The sequence below is a fragment of the Bubalus bubalis genome, chromosome 6 (assembly GCF_019923935.1).
Source record: "Bubalus bubalis isolate 160015118507 breed Murrah chromosome 6, NDDB_SH_1, whole genome shotgun sequence".
Lineage (NCBI taxonomy): Eukaryota > Metazoa > Chordata > Mammalia > Artiodactyla > Bovidae > Bubalus > Bubalus bubalis.
This window is the reverse complement of record NC_059162.1, coordinates 68,932,375-68,947,223: the sequence shown is the minus strand read 5'-3', so window position 1 is coordinate 68,947,223 and position 14,849 is coordinate 68,932,375. Positions and strand designations below refer to the sequence as shown.

At 39.0% G+C, this 14,849-nt stretch overlaps 1 protein-coding gene across 3 annotated transcripts in view; it reads right to left on the bottom strand.

The window, feature by feature from the left end:
• Nucleotides 1-14,849, bottom strand: part of SLC44A5 (solute carrier family 44 member 5) — a 423,585-nt gene that overhangs the window by 387,633 nt on the left and 21,103 nt on the right. For 2 of the 3 annotated variants that reach the window (XM_044944837.2, XM_044944838.2), the window contains exon 1: nucleotides 12,188-12,443. The exons of the other annotated variant lie outside the window; for it this stretch is intronic. The gene's annotated coding sequence lies outside the window, so the exon portion shown is untranslated. Of the gene's footprint in view, nucleotides 1-12,187; nucleotides 12,444-14,849 lie in introns of those variants that run through there. 3 annotated transcript variants of the gene reach the window in all.

Here is a 14,849-nt window from a genome sequence, read left to right as displayed (position 1 = left end):
AAATGAATCCGCCACAGGTATACATGCTATTAAATACATATTTTTATAGTCTTTAAACAGTCCCTAAATACATTTTCCCTATGTGGTGGCTCAGACGGTCAAGTGTCTGTCTACAATGCAGGAGACCTGGGTTCAAGCCCTGGGTTGGGAAGATCCCCTGGAGAAGGAAATAGCAATCCACTCCAGTACTATTGCCTGGAAAATCCCATGGACAGAGGAGCCTGGTAGGCTACAGTCTATGGGGTCGCAAAGAGTCAGACACGACTAAGCGACTTCACTTTCACTTTCACTTTTCACTTTCTATGTGCATTTTAAGTGAGAATTATAAAAATTTCTAGTGATATATAATTTGTATATATTTATTCATTTTCTACAGTTTCTTAAAGGTTATAAGCTAAATGAGTTTAAACAATCAATAAAGACCATTTTAGTCAAGCTTGTAATTAATTGCTGAGATGGAAAAGAAAAAACCTAGCATACTATGAAGTTCCTCTATCATTTTCTTCACCTCTTTCTAAATTCCATACATAATAGAATACAGACAGTACTCACGTGGCTCCCTGAATCCAACATAACCAGGGCTCTCTTAATCAGCACTTCTCTATATCTATGGCATAATAGTAGCAAATGTTTATAGTAATTATTCTGACTCACTATTAAGAAGCTTTGATTGTTTTACACATTTTTAGGGTTATAGGCATTTTATTGTATTATAATCTTTGCTAAATCATTTGTTAATTTATAATGTATATATGATAATCTTCAATTAACACAAATATTTTCTTTACCAAATGCTTCATTCTTCTACTGAGGCATATTATACCACACCTGTTTTTGTACAGTACTGTAGGTTTCCAAGATTAAAAAAATCAGCCATGTTGCCAAATTTCAGCATTTAAAATATAAAAATATTAGCATACAAAATCTAAAATATGAACTAAAATAGTACATATTATTATGAATATTCTAACTGATAAAAGTAATATTGATTAAAAACTGGGATCTTTGGGCTTAGAATGCTCATTTTAAAACAAAAAACTAAAATACACAGTTTAATTTCTTGAAGGCACGGGTTTTAGTCAGAAAATGAAATGGACTCTGAATTATGATAATTAATATACCAGGAAAAAGAGTTGCTTGCAATCAGGAAAGTGTTACATTTAGAAGACTGCTGCTGCTGCTAAGTCGCTTCAGTCGTGTCTGACTCTGTGCCACCCCATGGACTGACTACTGAAGACAAATCAGAGTAAAGTGAAAGCCTTCAATAATCATCTGGATTTGGCCAGAATACATAAATTTAAGTCAGAGACTATAGAATAAGAGTAAATTCTAGGTCCCTAAGCAAAAGTTTTAAAAGAATCTCCTTCACTCTCTTCCCTACACTAATATATTCCTCTTCATTATGAATTCTAAATAGATACCCTTTTTTCATTGACCCAGTGCATTTAAGAGATGTCATTTCTACTAATTATACTTCTTGTCAAGAGTCATGCAGAGGGTTAAGACCTAGGAATACTTTTGAAATCACAAGATAAAAATACTTTCTCAATAGATAGGGCTTGGAGAAGGCAGAATACATGAGAACAAATCTGAAATGACTATAGACTTTCCTTTAACAAAGAGAGAAGTTTGGGAAAAGCCCAAATTCAATTATCTAAACACACACACACACACACACACACACGTAGTCAACCTATCTCAATCTGCCAATGAAGAAGGGGGGGAAACGAGAGGAGTTTAGGGAGATTACACAAAAGGCTAGCTTTTAAGATTTCAAGACAAGCTTTTGTATGTTTTAATATTTCATTTTGTAATGAGGGAGTATAGCATATATATTTTTGCATATTTATCTTTTCTGGTTGACCTACAATGTAAAAGAATCTGAAAAATAATATATATCTAGGAATAATATTCAATTATGTATATATAACTGAATTACTTTGCTATATACCTGAAACAATGTAAATCAACTATACGTCAATTAAAAATAGTACATGAACAATACTCTAGCACTGAACATAGCCAGGTAAAGCATATTTCAAAAATCTTTGCTTTTCTTATATTACCAGTGAATTTTAGAATAAAAATAAACATTAAAAAATTTAAGATGCAAAAAACAATTTTTATTGGTTGAAAATTGGAAAGTCTAGTGAGAATGTTTCTATGCCTGTACTCACATTATATGAGCTCACATTCTATCAGTAAAACAATAAAAGCAGGGAGTCTCTTATTTAGACACTTCACAAAACAAAATCATCTATATCATAAAGTAAAAAGATAATATTTCTAGGGTCAAAAGATGTAACTCTATGTCTCAGCTATAACACTACTATTAAAAGAAGCAAAAAATAAAATAAAAAGGCAAAATCCTAAGTTAAGTTTTAAAGAATACTTATGCACAGTTATAGGCTCTCTGAACCCAGGCAGGAAGAAGCAAAATTTGCAGCATCCTGAATAGTGAATTGTCACCCTGTAAAACAAAGAGGGTGAGCTTCTCTTATGACTAGCCCTCAAACTTGTGATTTCAGGGTCATATGCAAATATTTGTGTTTTCTTATCTTGTTTCAACCACACAATGCATAGTCCTTTGTTCATGAAAAAGAAATAGACTAAGCTTTTGATAACCAGACTTATTATCAGAAGGGCTATGACCCTCTAAAGTTAATTTCTGCTGAAGGGTTTGTAGGACTTAGAGAGAATAATGAGTTAGGACCAGTACACTTGCACAAAGAATTTTGTTTAAAGCCAAAACCTACTAGATAGGATTAGTGCCTGCGAAGAAGAAAGAATCTTTCTCAGATACCTACTATCCATGCTGCCCTGCTACATGTACTGTGCGTGTGTAGCCACGCACTCTTGTGTCTGACTCTTTGTGACCCCATGTAGCCCACCAGGGTACTCTGTCAATGGGATTCTCCAACTTCAACATATAACAACTCCAGTGATATTTCTTTCATTACCTAAAGAGAGTCAAGGACCATTAGCATTACATAAGCAAAGGCTTTTCTAAAAATGCTGAGAGGACCTAGAGGGGCAGGATGGGGGGGTGGTGGAAGGAGGACTTAAGGAGGGAATATATGTATACTTATAGCTGATTCATGGTGTTGTACGGTAGAAACTAACAGCATTGTAAAGCAATTATATGCCAATTTTTTTTAATTAATTTTTAAAGATGGTGGGAGAACTCACTTTGCTGTACACCTGAAACTAACACAACATTGTAAATCAACTGTACTCCAATATAAGATTTTTTAAAATTAAATAAACAGAAATGGCAGGAGATCTAGCATTTATATTATAATATATAACTGAGCTTTTTACAAAACCAAAGCTTTTTTAATTTGGGGTCTATCTGTTAAAATTGTTCCAAGGTGTATCTTGGCTTTAAAGAAATGTAGCTACTTAACTGAACTGGCCTACATTCAAAAGGCTTGGTCTATTGGCACAAAATAATAAAAATGCTGTGAGTTAATACCACTATTAGGACCAATGATTTAAAAGCTGCATTGTCAGCAGTGAAGAATGTAAGTTCAGAATTATAATGAAACTCTTCTATAATAAACTTATAAAAATGATATATATGGGATACAGTAGTGTGGGAAAGGTAGACAGTATTCCAAAAATAATCTTTGAGCCCCAGTTATGTACAAAAGCATACTGAGAGCTGACAAATTATTCTTGTCCACAACTTACTAAAAAGTCACACACACACACACACACACACACAAACACCCCAAAACACTATAGACTTTTCAAGTTTGAAAGTATCATAAAAATTATCTAATTTAGCCTCTCAGTCAAAGAAACATTTTTGTAGTTTTCTAATTGTTTACAATTCAGAAAGCAGAATCTGCTTCTTTTTCTTTTCCCTACAGTTTATCTGTTAAAGAAACAGTGACCTTCATTATTCATTACCACATGAATTGGACTCAGTAACAATCAGAAAAGAGCCTCATTTTTCTCCTATCACTGCATGAAACATTCTGTCAGGTCTCCCCTCCTCTATCCTTGACAGCATCTGTTTCAGATTTCTTTTCACAACAGTTTTGCCATCAGGTATTAAAAAGTTAAGTCTTGTCTAAATCAAAGCGTTAATCTTACATTTGATTTAGAGCTTCTCCCCTCAAGCCACCTCAGGAATGACTCCTGGTGTGTGGGAAGAAGAGAAACAGTGAGAAGATAAGGAGGAAGGCTCCGCTTTGTTCTTTTATGCTTCTTCCTTCCCTCCCCACCCCCATATTTGCCCTTTGCATTTCTGGATCCTAGGAAATGGCAGGGATAATATATATATATATATATATATATATATATATATATATATCTTGTTTATAATTCTCATTTGACTATTAAATGCACTCTATATGTAGGCTTCCAAATACTAGATCTCACAAGACACGTCTGTGGATTGGGAGGAGACCTTCAGTAAGGTCCTATCATCTGTATGTTTCCTGCAATTGACAAAGAACTCTTCAACCCACCATTATAATCATCACCACTGGCTCTCAGGTTTGCTCTAGTAGACAGCCCTCTTGGATAGGGTCCCTGTGGTTCCAAGGAATTACAATGAAAGTGCAGCCTGACAAACTGCTGACCCCTCCCTTCCTTGCTCTGCAGTCAAAGGCACGTCTACGCCTCTGGGGGTTTTTTTGTCAATTTTCCCCAGAGGAGCAGCAGAGACGGGTTATTATCACACTTTGCTCCAAATTAGGGGGGTCAGCCCATCAGGTTCTCTCAAGAAAATGCTCATATTGGCCTGGGGAGAGGCATGGAAAAAGACCACTAGATTCTAAAATTCTAAAATTTTTGCAAGCAACTGGCCATGGGCTGAGATGCCAATTTGCCATTTCATAAACAACTCTAACTTTTATAAGCAGTACTCGTGAGCTCCCCAAGACTTGATTTGAGAGTAAGGGGAGCACCTCTTTTCCCTCCCTGTAAAAGGAAACAAAGAAAAGCCACACTGTTGTCTACTCCTATGAACTTCTTTCAAAAAATCTTAATTGAATCTCTTCTAAATAGATGAGAAGCAGATGACAGCACTGGTGACCTGACCAACTTACAGTAAACCTGTGGAGCTACGTCTAGCTCCTATCTTTGAAGCGTGGACGTAATTGTCACCCAATGTCCTAAGCTTTGAGGTCTCCAGTTTTAAGACAAGACATCCTTGATCCCATATACTGTTACAGACGTAACGTGAATTAAGCTATTTTAATGAGAATTTGTCTTTCTGAATTGTCATCCAACTACCCTAAAGGAGAAATCCAAAATAAAGAGCTGAAGCCCCTTACCCTAATGGCTCTGTCTCTTTAGAATGAAACTGTTATTTTATTGAGCTTTGCCTGTGGTCCAGCCTAGATGGAAAGGGCATAAGCAAAGGTAATCAGAAGGGTTATGACAGCCAGAGCAGCACATTATGCTAATTGCATTCTTCCTGGTGTAAATAAATCCATCTGCTTCAGTCACCCTACTAGCAAACTAGTCCAAGTACCATATCACACCAGAATATAAATCCTGTATCATAATAATATCAGTCAATGTATTCTCAGTTAGGAATGAATTAGACAACTATCAGTATATTTATTACTTAATGGAAAAGCTAGAGTCCTCATTTCTATAAGATGGATAATTTGTTGACTCTTTAAGACTTAAGAAAATAAAATGCAACCACAGATATTATGTTAGTTTTATTTTTTCACAATTTTTAAATAAATTTAATTATTAGGAAGATAATTAATCCTATGATGTCACATAACTACCTTCATTATCCTAATTCTGTTCATAAATATACAGTTAACTGTAAATATATGGTTAATATAAGTCATGGGAAAAAGCTAAGACCAGAGTCATAAAACCTAGATTCACATCATGGCCCTAGGTCTCGCTGGCTAAGTAGTTTTTGGCAAATCACTTAATCTTACTTATCCTTGGGTTCCTAATTTGTAAAATAGCAATGATAATAACATAGTGAAGTTGTCATTCTTTGTAAAGGGACTATAAATCACTTTGCAAATATTAGCTTTCTCTCACTTTAAAAAAGCATTTTTTTCTGATAGATTCCCATAAATAGAATTCACCTAAATGATTAGGAACACAGTCCTTGAAGTCAGACAGCCTTGGTAATCATTCAGTGTCAATAACTATTTGCCGAGCAAATAATGAAATATTTGTTCAGCCTCTTTCTATGTGAGAACGCCTAGTCATGTATGTAAAATATACAAATATCTACCTTAAGTGATTCTCGTTCACAGTACATATTAGAAACACTGTGGTTTCTGATTCAATAGGTATTTAAGCGTCATTAAACGCCTTTTTGCCTCAATCCTTAGAGCTGCACTTAAGATTCACAGGTATTTAGAAGCTAACCCAGGACTGAGAACCACTAAGATACCTCTTAAGGATTAAATGAGATCATGTACACAGATAATGAGAACATGCTTAATTCAAATAGGTATGTAGATTATCCAAAGTTATGGTATTTCCAGTAGTCATGTAAAGATGTGAGAGTTGGGCCATAAAGAAGGCTGAGTGCGGAAGAATTGATGTTTTCAAATTGTGGTGCAGAAGACTCTTGAGAGTCCCTTGGACTGCAAGGATATCAAACCAGTCAATCCTAAAGGAAATCAGTCCTGAATATTCACTGAAAGACTGATGTTGAAGCTGAAGCTCCAATATGTTGACCACCTGATATGAAGAACCCCACTCACTGGAAAAGAACCTGATGCTGGGAAAGATTGAGGGCAAGAGGAGAAGGGGACAAAAGAGGATGAGATGGTTGGATGGCATCACCGACCAGATGACATGAGTTTGAGCAAACTCTGGGAGATAGTTGAGGACAGAGAAGTCTGGTGTGCTGCAGTCCATGGAGTCACAAAGAGTCAGATACGACCTAGCCACTGAATAACAAAATACAGATTATATTCTCCTTTTTAAATATTATATATATTTATGAAAATTATTTCATAAGGAGCATTTAAGAAATACTGTAATCAATTAATTATTAAAGTGGTGGTTCTCAAACTTCGGCATGATTTTAATGAGGGGTAGGAAAAAATAGTAAAAACAAATTGCTGGGCCCTATCCCCAGAATTTTAATTCAGCTGGATCATCGAAAGAGCAAGAGAGTTCCAGAAAAACATCTATTTCTGCTTTATTGACTATGCCAAAGCCTTTGACTGTGTGGATCACAATAAACTGTGGAAAATTCTGAAAGAGATGGGAATACCAGACCACCTGACCTGCCTCTTGAGAAACCTGTATGCAGGTCAGGAAGCAGCAGTAAGAGAACTGGACATGGAACTACAGACTGGTTCCAAATAGGAAAAGGAGTATGTCAAGGCTGTATATTGTCACCCTGCTTATTTAACTTCTATGCAGAGTACATCATGAGAAACACTGGGCTGGAAGAGGCACAAGCTGGAAGCAAGATTGCCGGGAGAAATATCACTAACCTCAGATATGCAGATGACACCACCCTTATGGCAGAAAGTGAAGAGGAACTCAAAAGCCTCTTGATGAAAGTGAAAGAGGAGATTGAAAAAGTTGGCTTAAAGCTCAACATTCAGAAAACTAAGATCATGGCATCTGGTCCCATCACTTCATGGCAAATAGATGGGGAAACAGTGGAAACAGTGTCAGACTTTATGTTTTTGGGCTCCCAAATCACTGCAGATGGTGATTGCAGCCATGAAATTAAAAGACGCCTACTCCTTGGAAGGAAAGTTATGACCAACATAGATAGCACATTAAAAAGCAGAGACATTACTTTGCCAACAAAGGTCCGTCTAGTCAAGGCTATGGTTTTTCCTGTGGTCATGTATGGATGTGAGAGTTGGACTGTGAAGAAGGCTGAGCGCCAAAGAATTGATGCTTTTGAACTGTGGTGTTGGAGAAGACTCTTGCGAGTCCCTTGGGCTGAAAGGAGATCCAACCAGTCCATCCTAAAGGAGATCAGTCCTGGCTGTTCATTGGAAGGACTAATGCTGAAGCTGAAACTCCAATATTTTGGCCACCTCATGCAAAGAATTTGACTCATTGGAAAAGACCCTGATGCTGGGAGGGTCTTTTGGGGGCAGGAGGAGAAGGGGATGACAGAGGATGAGATGGCTGGATGGCATCACCGACTCAATGGACATGAGTTTGGGTAAACTCCAGGAGTTGGTGATGGACAGGGAGGCCTGGTGTGCTGTGATTCATGGGGTCACAAAAAGTCGGACACGACTGAGCAACTGAACTGAACTGAAGGTCTGAAATAGAGACTAAGAATTTGTATTTCTAACAAGTTCCCAGGTAATGCCCTGCTGCTGCTCCAAGGATAAAACCACTAGATTAGAGAAACACTGTGCATGTTTGATGATCAGTCACTCAGTTGTATCCAACTCTTTGTAACTCCAAGGACTGAAGCCTGCCAGACTCCTCTGTCCATGGAATTATCCACGCAAGAATACTAGAGTGGGTTGCCATTTCCTTCTCCAGGGGATCTTCCCGACCCAGTGATCAAACCCACATCTCTTGTGTCTCCTGCACTGGCAAGTGAATACTGATATTTTTTAAATTATATATATAGGTGTATATATATATATATATATATATAGGTGTGTGTGTGTGTGTGTGTATATATATATATATATATATATATATATATATGAGCAAACAATAGGCAAAAAATACAGTACCAAAATTTTAGAGTTTAGATGTCAGTAAGATCAATTTTTGGAGAAGGCAATGGCACCCCACTCCAGAACTCTTGCCTGGAAAATCCCATGGATGGAGGGGCCTGGTGGGCTGCAGTCCATGGGGTCGCTAGGAGTCGGACATGACTGAGCGACTTCACTTTCACTTTTCACTTTCATGCATTGGAGAAGGAAATGGCAACACACTCCAATGTTCTTGCCTGGAGAATCCCAGGGACGGGGGAGCCTGGTAGGCTGCCATCTATGGGGTTGCACAGAGTTGGACATGACTGAAGCGACTTAGCAACAGCAGCAGCAAGATCAATTTTGTTGGATGACTTTAAATACAGTCTCATATGGTACTCAATGAAGCCTTAACTGATACCGTGCCCCTGAGAGAAGCAGGTATGGGAATGTGTAGTCCCATTATACCTTATATTGACTTGAGATGTATCACTGCACTTAACAGCTTTGTATGGAAATGAACTGGTAAGGCGTTACTTCCTCCCTTTAGTAGAAAGCAAGCACCTAGAACTTCCAGATGTTCAAGCTGGTTTTAGAAAAGCCAGAGAAACCAGAGATCAAATTGCCAAAATCTGTTGGATCATCAAAAAAGCAAGAGAGTTCCAGAAAAACATCTATTTCTGCTTCATTAACTATGCCAAAGCCTTTGAATGTGTGGATCACAACAAACTGGAAAATTCTTCAAGAGATGGGAATATCAGACCACCTGACCTGCCTCCTGAGAAATCTGTATGCAGGTCAGGAAGCAACAGTAAGAACTGGAGCAACAGATTGGTTCCAAATAGGGAAACGAGTACATCAAGGCTGTATATTGTCACCCTGCTTATTTAACTTATATGCAGAGTCCATCATGAGAAATGCTGGACCAGAAGAATCACTAGCTGGAATCAAGATTGCTGAGAGAAATAACCTCAGATATGCAGAAGACACCACACTTATGGCAGAAAGTGAAGAAGAACTAAAGAATCTCTTGATGAAAGTGAAAGAGGAGAGTGAAAAAGTTGGCTTAAAATTCAACATTCAGAAAACTAAGATCATGGCATCTGGTCCTGTCACTTCATGGCAAATAGATGGGGAAACAGTGGAAACAGTGACAGACTTTATTATGGGAGGCTCCAAAATCATTGCAGATGGTGATTGTAGCCATGAAATTAAAAGACGCTTACTCCTTGGAAGACAAGTTATGACCAACCTAGACAGCTTATTAAAAAGCAAAGACATTACTTTGCCAACAAAGGTCCATTTAGTCAAAGCTATGGCTTTTCCAGTAGTCATGTATGGATGTAAGAGTTGGACTGTGAAGAAAGCTGAGCGCCGAAGAATTGATGCTTTTGAACTGTGGTGTTGGAGAAGACTCTTGAGAGTCCCTTAGACATCAAAGAGATCCAACCAGTCCATCCTAAAGGAAATCAGTCCTGAATATTCATTGGAAGAACTGATGCTGAAGCTGAAACTCCAATACATTGGCCACCTGATGCAAAGAACTGACTCACTGCAAAAGATTCTGATGCTGGGAAAGACTGAAGGTGGGAGGAGGAGGGGATGATGGAGGATGAGATAATTGGATAGCATCACTATCCAACTCAATGGACATGAGTTTGAGTAAACTCCGGGAGTTGGTGATAGACAGGGAGGCCAAGTGTGCTGCAGTCTGTGGGGTCACAAAGAGTCAGACACAACTAAGCGACTGAACTGAATTGAACTGAAGCACCCTGAAAGTAAGAGATCAAGTCATACTTATCTACATACCCACAGAGCCTAGCACGGTGCTGGTAAGCATTCAACAAAACAATTAATGAATGCTTGAAACCTCAGTTTGGACAGAGTAAATTTTGTTATGTGCTTCCCTCATGGCTCAGTGTTAAAGAATCCACTGGACAATGCAAGAGATGCAGGTTTGATCCCTAGGTGGGAAGATCCCCTAAAGAAGGAAACGGGCAACCCCCTCCAGTATTCTTTCCTGGGAAATCTCATGAACAGAGGAGCTTTGTGGGCTCTAGTCCACAAGGTTGCAAAGAGTTGGGCATGACTTAGCAACTAAACAACAGCAAAAAAAAACTTTGTTTTTTTTTCTGACTCTCATGGTAACTCCACGGACTTTCATAGGAAAGTCTAAAGATATAGAGACAACCATCTCCCTTTCATGTCTCCATCAGAACCGTGGTTCTCAAAAGCAGGGAGGAAGTATGTCCAGAAGACATCTGGCTATGTTAGGAGACATTTTTGTCAGTCACAACTGGAGAGGGTCCTACTAAGCATTTACTGGGGATGCTGCTAAACAACCTACAATGCCCAGGACAATCTCCATAACAAAGAAATATCCAATCCAAAATGTCAAGTGACTACATTGAGAAACTCAGCATTAGAGGAATCCAAGTGAGCTAATCGAGTACGGGTCCTAAATTCTTCCACCAGCTTCCTAAATAAAAGTTTGACCTAAAACCAAAGAAAGAATATCAACTGCCAACAATTTACAAGTATAGCATTCTGCAACCTGGGGCTGCAGGTCACACAGCTAGTTAGTTTAGAAATAAAATAGTCTCACTCTGAACCAAACACTGTTGAAGACATTCTTAATTCTGGGCCAGCTGATCCATTCATCTAATCTGAACCTGACCAGTAGCTATTCAACCACTAATTGCTCTTGATAGCTCACTTTCTGTGCTTCAGCAGGACTGCCTGTGGCAGGAGAACTCTGTCTTTTAGATGTTGTTTTGATAATGATTTAACTCATCTTTATCATTTCCCTGCATTCAGTTACTTGGCTCAGCTCTTCTTTGTCGGACTAGGCCTGTTTAAATATTAATTTTAATCTTGGTTAGAAGCAATTTGCAACATAACCTGATGGGAAGATAATGAAACAGCATCCTTAACAGTCAGGAGCAAGAAAAATAAACAACCGTGACCTTCCCCCTTCTTTTTAAATAAGCCCTGAATGTCATTCCAAAGACTCTGTTCCTAGAACCATCTGCAACCAGCACACTCTTGTTTTTAGTACCTTGGGTACTTCCAGATTTCCCAGTCCACAACCACTCTTTTTTCCGCTGCCTTGTACAGAACACATGTTAACCATCAGGCATACGACAGAAGAATAACTGGATTTCAGGCAAGCCAATGGGGGAAACAGAAGGTAAACTTTGTCAGCTATAGATATGAATGTGGCAGAGAAAAAGAAGTATGAGAAAACAGAGGCTGATCTGGAGGCAAGCTTGAGGGTGAGGATAAGTTACAGGGTAGAGCACACTTGCTGTAAGAAAAAGCTAGCTTGGACCATGCTTCTAGTTGTCTATAGTTCTCATTTCCAGAAAAGACAAAGGAGGACAAAAGGAAGCAAGGAACGAGGGGAGGAAGAAAGGGTAAAGTGAAGAAGGAAAAGAGAAAGGACACTGAAATAAGCATTTATTCAATACCTGCTACACACACGATGCTATATATTGATACTTTGTCATTTGTTCTGTTATTTAACCCTCACAATAGTCCTGTAAGGTACTTACTTTTATCTGTATCATAAGATATTGTCTCCGATTCTCAGATAAAGAAAGTGAAGTGCAGAAAGTTTAAGTAACTTGCCCAGGATCACAGAGTTGGGATTCTGAAACCAAGCAGGATTCTGTGGGGCTCTCAGGTACAGAGGCCTTCCTGTTCTCCATTTCTTGTAGGCAAGACTCCAGCCTCCAAACCTTCCCGAGTTCCAGAAGGCAGATTTCAAAGAATTGCTAATCAAGGGAGAAGCAACCAAAACCTGGGGCAAGATTACAGGGACCAGAGAAACTCCTCAAGATTAGACCAACCACCTGAGTCAGATTAAGGGCTGCAAACCCTGCTCACACCTTAGTCTTGTCAGAGACCCCAGCTTTGAATCATTGCTATAAAACCCCTCATCAAATCCTCTGAATTGGAACACTTAGTTTTTAGAAGCAGGAGTCAGCTGCATTCTCCCTCTTCCCTGACAAAGTAATAAAACTATCCTTTTCTACTTCACCCAAAACTGTCTCTGAGATTTGATTCAGCACTGGTATACAGAGAGGCAGAGTTCTCAGTAACAAACTGAACACAGATATCTTGTCTCAAAGCCCAGGAAAAACAGAAGGGGTAGCCTCTGGAAAGATAATGTTAAAAATGTTAAGAAAATTCATTCTGTGAACACATGATCAGGCATGATAGGAAACTAAACTGACATATGAGGCTGCATGTTCCACAGTAAGATATCCAATCCCTATACCTACTCCATAATGTATTCCTTTCTTAAGTTATATAATAATTATTCCTTTACTTTCTCAAGAGATAATTGTGGAACACTAAGTGTGAGCAAGGCACTGTGCTAATTGCCATCAAAGGTACACCTGTGAACAACACATGCTATTTACAGTCTAGTAGGGAAGAAAGGGGGAGAAGGCAATGGCACCCCACTCCAGCATCCCAAATCCCATGGATGGAAGAGCCTGGTAGGCTGCAGTCCATGGGGTCACTAAGGGTCAGACACGACTGAGCGACTTAAACTTTCACTTTCCACTTTCATGCATTGGAGAAGGAAATGGCAACCCACTCCAGTGTTCTTGCCTGGAGAATCCCATGGACGGAGAAGCCTGGTAGGCTGCAGTCCATGGGGTCGCACAGAGTCGCACACGACTGAAGCGACTTAGCAGCAGCAGCAGCAGCAGCAGGGAAGAAAGGGGCTTCCAAGGTGGCTCAGTGGTAAAGAATTTGCCAGCCAATGCAGGAGACATGGGTTCTATTTCTGGGTCAGGAAGATCCCCTAGGGAAGGGAATGGCTATTCACTCCAGTATTCTTGCCTGGGAAATCCCTCAAACAGAGCAGCCTGGAGGGCTACAGTCCATGGTGTCACAAAAGGGTCAGATGTGAGTTAATGACTAAAAAACAACAAGGAAGAAAGACAAGTATACATGCAATTAAAATACAATTTGATTGATGCTATAGCAAGTGAAACCCCAAAGAGGTATAAGAACATGTAAGTATTGACAAGGAGGTCTGTCAGGCACAGTTTCAAGTTGAGGCTTAAGGCATGAGTAAGAGAAGTCCATGACATTGTACAGGAGGAAGTGATCAAGGCCATTCCCAAGAAAAAGAAATGCAAAAAGGCAAAATGGTTGTCTGAGGAGGCCTTACCAACAGCTATGAAAACAACAGCAGCAAAAGGCAAAGGAGAAAAGGAAAGATATACCCATTTGAATGCAGAGTTTCAAAGAATAGCAAGGAGAGAAAAGAAAGCCTTCATCAGTGATCAATGCAAAGAAACAGAGGAAAACAATAAAATGGGAAAGACTAGAGATCTCTTCAAAAAAAATTAGAGATACTAAGGGAAATTTTCATGCAAAGATGGGCACAATAAAGGAAAGAAATGGTATGGATCTAACAGAACCAGAAGATATTAAGAAGAGGTGGCAAGAATACACAGAACTATACAAAAAAGATCTTCACGACCCAGATAATCATGGTGGTGTGATCACTCACCTAGAGCCAGAAATCCAGGAATGCTAAGTCAATGGGCCTCAGGAAGCATCATTACAAACAAAGCTAGTGGAAATGATGGAATTCCAGTTGAGCTATTTCAAATCCTGAAAGATGATGCTGTGAAAGTGCTGCACTCAATATGTCAGCAAATTTGGAAAACTCAGCAGTGGCCACAGGACTGGAAAAGGTCAGTTTTCATTCCAATCCCAAAGAAAGGCAATGCCAAAGAATGCTCAAACTACTGCACAATTGCACTCATCTCACACGCTAGCAAAGTAATGCTCAAAATTCTCCAAGCCAGGCTTCAGTGGTATGAGAACCGTGAACTTTCAGATGTTCAGGCTGGATTTAGAAAAGGCAGAGAAACAAGAGCTCAAATTGCCAACATCTGTTGGATCACTGAAAAGGCAGGAGAGTTCCAGAAAAACATCTACTTCTGCTTTATTGACTATGCCAAAGCCTTTGACTGTGTGGATCACAATAAACTGTGGAAAATTCTGAAAGAGATGGGAATACCAGACCACCTGACCTGCCTCCTGAGAAATCTGTATGCAGGTCAATAAGCAACAGTTAGAACTGGACATGGAACAACAAACGGATTCCAAATAGGGAAAGGAGTACGTCAAGGCTGTATATTGTCACCCTGCTTATTTAACTTCTATGCAGAGTACATCATGAGAAAC